We start from the raw sequence: 7,749 nt of genomic DNA on the forward strand, positions 1-7,749 counted from the left end.
TCCTGTAGATGGCACGTTCAAAAAAGGCATCAAGAAGGCGGCGACATTTAAGCTGAGACTGGAGGATGAAGTGGAGAGTGACAGAAAGAGCCCAGAAAAGAGCATGCCAGAGTGAGTGCAAAGGCTCTGGAGCAGGAAGGGGCTGGCCTGTGTTAAGAGGCGTATGTGATTGGAGCCTAGTGATAAAAACATCTGGAGTCAGATCATGCAAAGCCCAGTGGGTCTCTGGGAGGAGTTTGGATTTTATTCTACATGTAATGGAAAGCTGCTAACACGGCTTGCATATTATTGAAATCATAATCATACTATTTAAAAAAAATCATAGTCAGTTTATAAATATCTTGGGCCACTTCACAAAACTTAGCATGATTTGGTTCAAAATACAAGTTTAGAAGAAAAATGTCTGGGCATTTTAAAATGTGGGCCTCCTCCATAAGGATGGATGAGCTGGCTATACTATGTCTGTGCTATGCGATGGTTGCCGTAGGTTCTACCTGCTGTCAGCCTTACCCGTCTTGTGAAATTAAGATTCTTCACATTCCAAATGCAAGCCATCTCATCAACAGAGAGGCCACCTTCAGGGATCCTTTAAAACAGATTTACGGCTATGCAGTCATAACAAAGGAGACTGCTGATGTACTAATATGAAATATCCCTAAACAATGTTAGGGAAAAAAAGCCTTGTGCAAAACAAAGGTGTCCTTGTATATGCATAGGATCCATAAGAAATTGATAGCATTAGTCACACCGATAGTGAAGAGACCTGGGTAGCTGGGGAAGAGAGCGGGAGAGAATTCTTACTGTATACTTAAAAAAAATTGTTTTTTAATGTTTTAAATAATGTAAACATGTTACCTTTTCAAAAAAATTTTTATCAAAGTATAGCTGATTAATAATGTTGTTAGTTTCTCAAAAAAAAAAAGTTTAATCCTAATTTTTTTTCAATATAGATACTTTATCTTAAAGGAAATGAACAATGTCCCAAATTGATGAGAATGAATTTGCATTTCTGAGTAAATTTAAAGGTATTTTATGTAATTAAAAAGAAGCTTAAAATCTGGACCTGTGCTGTTCAGTACAGTAGTTGCAAGCCATATGTCTATTTAATTTTAACTTTAAGCAAATTAAATTTAATTTAAAATTCCATTTCTTGGTCAGACCAGCCACATTTCAAGGCTTAATAGCCTTTAGCTGCATGTGACCAATGTCTACCATACTGGACAGCACTGATACAGAACATTTCCATAGCATGGAAAATTCTTTCAGGTAGTCTGCTCTATAGCCTTATGCAAAATACCACCAGGGGTCTGATCTAGCTCTCAAGACTTAATCTTGCTGATTAATACATAGAGACTCAGGAGTACAGTAGTTCAAATATATTCCAATGCTAATTTCCCCAAGATGACTCACTAGAATGGTACTTTGAGGTACAATCAAAACTTGCACCACTAGATTTCTAAGGCAGGCAGGGATATAATTTTGTCACCACAAAAAAATCAGTTTGCACTAGTATAGACACTGACAGTTATGGCCTGAGAGTTAAAAATTATTTTCCTAAATGTAAATTTAGATTAAGTAAAACTAACATACTTGATATTTACTGAATTTGATATTCTGCACTGATTCAATAAATGAGTCAGTAGTGCTAACATGATAAGGGTGACTAATGAGATTTAATTATGTTCAACTTCTTTAGTACAATTTGCCAACTTTTCTCATTTTTGCTATTACTTATTTATTTTTTATCTTTTATCTTGAGAATGTGTCACATTTTTCTGGTACTTCATATATCACATAATACTGGATTGTAACCTGGACAGTTTAAATGTTATGTTACAGAAACTCCAATTTTTTTTTAAAATATATTCCTAAAAGGTGGGCTTTCCTGGTAGCTCAGCTGGTAAAGAATCCACCTGTAAAGCAGGAGACCCCGGTTCAATTCCTGGGTGGGGAAGATCCCCTGGAGAAGGGATAGGCTACCCACTGCAATATTCTTGGGCTTCCCTGATGACTCAGGCAATAAAGAATCCACCTGCAATGCGGGAGACCTGGATTCGATCCTTGGGTTGGGAAGATCCCCTGGAGGAGGGCATGGCAACCCACTCCATTATTCTTGCCTGGAGAATCCCCATGGACAAAGGAGCCTGGTGGGTCATGTACATGGGATCACAAGGAGTTGGACACAACCGAGTGACCAAGCACAGCACAGCACAAAAGGTATTGAATTGTTTGCTTTAGTGGCCAATTAACTTGTTTAAAGTCAAACTGCAAACAGTATAATGCCTGTGTTGAGTGCCATTTATATCTCAGTTCAGATTTTAATAACTCATTCACATATGTGCGTGGTTGACAATTCAGAGGGGTTTGGGACAAGTTTCTACATGACTGGGTTTCCCTCTTTTGGTGGTCTCCTATCCTGCCTTCCTCTTCATTCTCCTGTGTTCTTAGTTTTTTCCCCTGGTACATTTTTGCTATCATTTATGACCACAGCTTTTCACAGATTAACACATTTTAACTGACTATAGTCATCATTTTCTTTTGATACTCCAATTGATGGAGTTAGTTAGTCATGAGTGTCCCTTTAAATTGGCTTCTGTGTTCTTCCATGCAATACCATTATTACTGACCAATAAAATGTTTCAAGGCTCACCTGTGCCTTCCCAGGCCCAGGCTTGAATCAGTCAGTTTTCTTAAGCATGTTGTTTTCTTTAAGTGTAAAATAGCATCAGACCCCAACTTTCAGAAATTAGGAGTGCATAGCATCAGTCTCATGATGGTGGAAAAATACTGTTCCTTGACCATTTAATTGAACAGAGCTGGAAAAGATATGTTTTATTAAATGGCATTCAGATCAGATCAGATCAGATCAGTCACTCAGTTGTGTCCGACTCTTTGTGACCCCATGAATCGCAGCCCGCCAGGCCTCCCTGTCCATTACCAACTCCTGGAGTTCACTGAGACTCATGTCCATTGAGTCAGTTATGCCATCCAGCCATCTCATCCTCTGTCGTCCCCTTCTCCTCTTGCCCCCAATCCCTCTCAGCATCAGAGTCTTTTCCAATGAGTCAACTCTTGGCATGAGGTGGCCAAAGTACTGGAGTTTCAGCTTTAGCATCAGTCCTTCCAAAGAAATCCCAGGGCCGATCTCCTTCAGAATGGACTGGTTGGATCTCCTTGCAGTCCAAGGGACTCTCAAGAGTCTTCTCCAGTTCAAAAGCATCAATTCTTTGGCACTCAGCCTTCTTCACAGTCCAACTCTCACATCCATACATGACCACAGGAAAAACCATAGCCTTGACTAGATGAATCTTTGTTGGCAAAGTAACGCCTCTGCTTTTGAATATGCTATCTAGGTTGGTCATAACTTTCCTTCCAAGGAGTAAGCATCTTTTAATTTCATGGCTGCAGTCACCATCTGCAGTGATTTTGGATCCCCCCAAAATAAAGTCTGACACTGTTTCCACTGTTTCCCCATCTATTTCCCATGATGTGATGGGACCGGATGCCATGATCTTCGTTTTCTGAATGTTGAGCTTTAAGCCCACTTTTTCACTCTCCACTTTCACTTTCATCAAGAGGCTTTTGAGTTCCTCTTCACTTTCTGCCATAAGGGTGGTGTCATCTGCATATCTGAGGTTATTGATATTTCTCCCAGCAATCCTGATTCCAGCTTGTACTTCTTCCAGTCCAGCGTTTCTCATGATGTACTCTGCATAGAAGTTAAATAAACAGGGTAACAATATACAGCCTTGACGTACTACTTTTCCTATTTGGAACCAGTCTGTTGTTTCATGTCCAGTTCTAACTCTTGCTTTCTGACCTGCATACAAATTTCTCAAGAGGCAGATCAGGTGGTCTGGTATTTCCATCTCTTTCAGAATTTTCCACAGTTGATTGTGATCCACACAGTCAAAGGCTTTGGCATAGTCAAAGAAATAGATGTTTTTCTGGAACTCTCTTGCTTTTTCCATGATCCAGTGGATGTTTGCAATTTGATCTCTGGTTCCTCTTTCTTTTCTAAAACCAGCTTGAACATCAGGAAGTTCATGGTTCACATATTGCTGAAGCCTGGCTTGGAGAATTTTGAGCATTACTTTACTAGCATATGAGATGAGTGCAATTGTGCGGTAGTTTGAGCATCCTTTGGCATTGCCTTTCTTTGGGATTGGAATGAAAACTGACCTTTTCCAGTCCTGTGGCCACTGCTGAGCTTTCCAAATTTGCTGGCATATTGAGTGCAGCACTTTCACAGCATCGTCTTTCAGGATTTGAAATAGCTCAACTGGAATTCTATCACCTCCACTAGCTTTGTTCGTAGTGATGCTTTCTAAGGCCCACTTGACTTCACATTCCAGGATGTCTGGCTCTAGGTCAGTGATCACACCATTGTGATTATCTGGATCGTGAAGATCTTTTTCGTACAGTTCTTCTGTGTATTCTTGCCACCTCTTCTTAATATCTTCTGTTTCTGTTAGGTCCATACCATTTCTGTCCTTTATCTAGCCCATCTTTGCATGAAATGTTCCTTTGGTATCTCTGATTTTCTTGAAGAGATCCCTAGTCTTTCCCATTCTGTTGTTTTCCCTTATTTCTTTGCATTGATCACTGAAGAAGGCTTTCTTATCTCTTCTTGCTATTCTTTGGAACTCTGCATTCAGATGCTTATATCTTTCCTTTTCTCCTTTGCTTTTCACTTCTCTTCTTTTCACAGCTATTTGTAAGGCCTCCCCAGACAGCCATTTTGCTTTTTTGCATTTCTTTTCCATGGGGATGGTCTTGATCCCTGTCTCCTGTACAATGTCACGAACCTCATTCCATAGTTCATCAGGCACTCTATCTATCAGATCTAGGCCCTTAAATCTATTTCTCACTTCCACTGTATAATCATAAGGGATTTGATTTAGGTCATACCTGAATGGTTTAGTGGTTAGTTTATATTAATGTTTCTAACTTAGCCTCACATTGAAGTATGCCTACCTCCATTTTTTAATTCTTCATCCAAATTATATTTCTTTAATAATTCAGTGAAACATTATCACTCTAAGTAAAAATATTGGCTTCCTAACAAAGTTACTATAATCACTAATTCTTTTATCACTAATAATCACAACTTTTCTTTATTTCTTTTAAGCATAAAACAGTAATACAAAGAGTGAAACTACTACATAACATTTGAATTTTCTTTGCTTTTCTCTTTGAATACATCTCACTAAGGATGTCAACACCAATTGTTTTGCCACTCAGTAAGTCTTCATTTTGCATTTTTATATTATACTCACCAGTGTAGGGTCTGGTTCTTTCCTTTTGGTCCATCTGACTGCTTCAGTAGGCAGATGACTGACACTTCTGAGTTCTTGGATGAAGTGACTTTCAGCTTCTCACTTTTTCCTCTTGAGAAATTAGGATTTTTTTTTTCTCTTAATATATATTTCATTATAGTTCACTTACAATGCTTCAGATGCACAGCAAGATGATTGAGTTATATATATGCACATATGTTATTTTCTTGCCAACAAAGGTCTGTCTAGTCAAGGCAATGGTTTTTCCTGTGGTCATGTATGGATGTGAGAGTTGGACTGTGAAGAAAGCTGAGTGCTTAAGAATTGATGCTTTTGAACTGTGGTGTTGGAGAAGACTCTTGAGAGTCCCTTGGACTGCAAGGAGATCCAACCAGTCCATTCTGAAGGAGCTCAGCCCTGGGATTTCTTTGGAAGGAATGATGCTAAAGCTGAAACTCCAGTACTTTGGCCACCTCATGTGAAGACTTGACTCATTGGAAAAGACTCTGATGCTGGGAGGGATTGGGGGCAGGAGGAGAAGGGGACGACAGAGAATGAGATGGCTGGATGGCATCACTGACTCAATGGACATGAGTCTCAGTGAACTCTGGGAGTTGGTGATGGACAGGGAGGCCTGGCGTGCTGCAATTCATGGGGTCGCAAAGAGTCGGACACGACTGAGCGACTGAACTGAACTGAACTGATATGTTATTACAAGATATTTACTATAGCTCCCTGTGCTATACAGTAAACCTTTGTTGCTTGATGCAGATCTATTTTTTAATTATAAACCTAGCATTCTATTCATATGAAGTCAAACAAGTGGAATCAAAATATAATAAAATTTTTAGTTAGGCAAAAATACGTAAGTTTTCTAAAATATATATATTACATGTATGACTTCCCTGGTGGCTCAGACGGTAAAGCGTCTGTCTATAATACAGGAGACCTAGGTTCGATCCCTGGGTGGGGAAGATCTCCTGGAGAAGGAAATGGCACCCCACTCCAGTATTCTTGTCTGGAAAATCCCAAGGATGGAGGAGGCTGGTAGGCTACAGTCAATGGGGTCGAAAAAGTCAGACACAACTGAGTGACTTCTCAAGGCTTGATAAAGCCTTGAGAATATCAGAAAAAAGAAGAGATGGAGAAATTAGAAAACATAAACTAAATGAAATGAGAGCACTGAATATGAAATACAAAAAGTGAAACAAACCTGATAAAAATAAAAGATCATGATATACCCCACTGTTTTTAAACATGGCTGTTCATTAGAGACCTATCTGGAGCTCTGGAGGAAAAAAAAGCAATACCTGGGCTTTGGTATTTTTCAAAAAATTCAAGATAATTCTGATATGCATCTGGGCTTTAAAAAGTGATTACAGGTTTTCCTATTAAATCATAGTTTTGGTGATATCAGATCAGATCAGATCAGTCGCTCAGTCGTGTCTGACTCTTTATGACCCCGTGAATCACAGCACGCCAGGCCTCCCTGTCCATCACCAACTCCCGGAGTTCACCCAGACTCACGTCCATCGAGTCAGTTATGCCATCCAGCCATCTCATCCTCTGTCATCCCCTTCTCCTCTTGCCCCCAATCCCTCCCAGCATCAGAGTCTTTTCCAATGAGTCAACTCTTGGCATGAGGTGGCCAAAGTACTGGAGTTTCAGCTTTAGCATCAGTCCTTCCAAAGAAATCCCAGGGCTGATCTCCTTCAGAATGAACTGGTTGGATCTCCTTGCAGTCCAAGGGACTCTCAAGAGTCTTCTCCAACACCACAGTTCAAAAGCATCAACTCTTCGGTGCTCAGCCTTCTTCACAGTCCAACTCTCACATCCATACATGACCACAGGAAAAACCATAGCCTTGACTAGATGAATCTTTGTTGGCAAATGTCTCTGCTTTTGAATATGCTATCTAGGTAGGTTGGTCATAACTTTCCTTCCAAGGAGTAAGCGTCTTTTAATTTCATGGCTGCAGTCACCATCTGCAGTGATTTTGGATCCCCCCAAAATAAAATCTGACACTGTTTCCACTGTTTCCCCATCTATTTCCCATTAAGTGATGGGACTGGATGCCATGATCTTCGTTTTCTGAATGTTGAGCTTTAAGCCCACTTTTTCACTCTCCACTTTCACTTTCATCAAGAGGCTTTTGAGTTCCTCTTCACTTTCTGCCATAAGGGTGGTGTCATCTGCATATCTGAGGTTATTGTTATTTCTCCCGGCAATCTTGATTCCAGCTTGTGTTTCTTCCAGTCCAGCGTTTCTCATGATGTACTCTGCATAGAAGTTAAATAAACAGGGTGACAATATACAGCCTTGACATACTCCTTTTCCTATTTGGAACCAGTCTGTTGTTCCATGTCCAGTTCTAACTCTTGCTTCCTGACCTGCATACAGATTTCTCAAGAGGCAGGTCAGATGGTCTGGTATTTCCATCTCTTTCAGAATTTTCCACAGTTGATTGTGA

The 7,749-nt window shown here is 40.0% G+C and overlaps 1 non-coding gene across 1 annotated transcript; it reads left to right on the plus strand.

The window, feature by feature from the left end:
- The first annotated feature begins 6,181 nt into the window (after positions 1 to 6,181).
- TRNAY-AUA (transfer RNA tyrosine (anticodon AUA)) lies at positions 6,182 to 6,253 on the plus strand. Its single transcript has one exon. It is a non-coding gene; the product is annotated as a tRNA-Tyr (tRNA).
- Positions 6,254 to 7,749: the final 1,496 nt, after the last annotated feature.

The sequence above is a fragment of the Bos indicus genome, chromosome 14, assembly GCF_029378745.1.
Source record: "Bos indicus isolate NIAB-ARS_2022 breed Sahiwal x Tharparkar chromosome 14, NIAB-ARS_B.indTharparkar_mat_pri_1.0, whole genome shotgun sequence".
Taxonomy (NCBI): Eukaryota; Metazoa; Chordata; class Mammalia; order Artiodactyla; family Bovidae; genus Bos; species Bos indicus.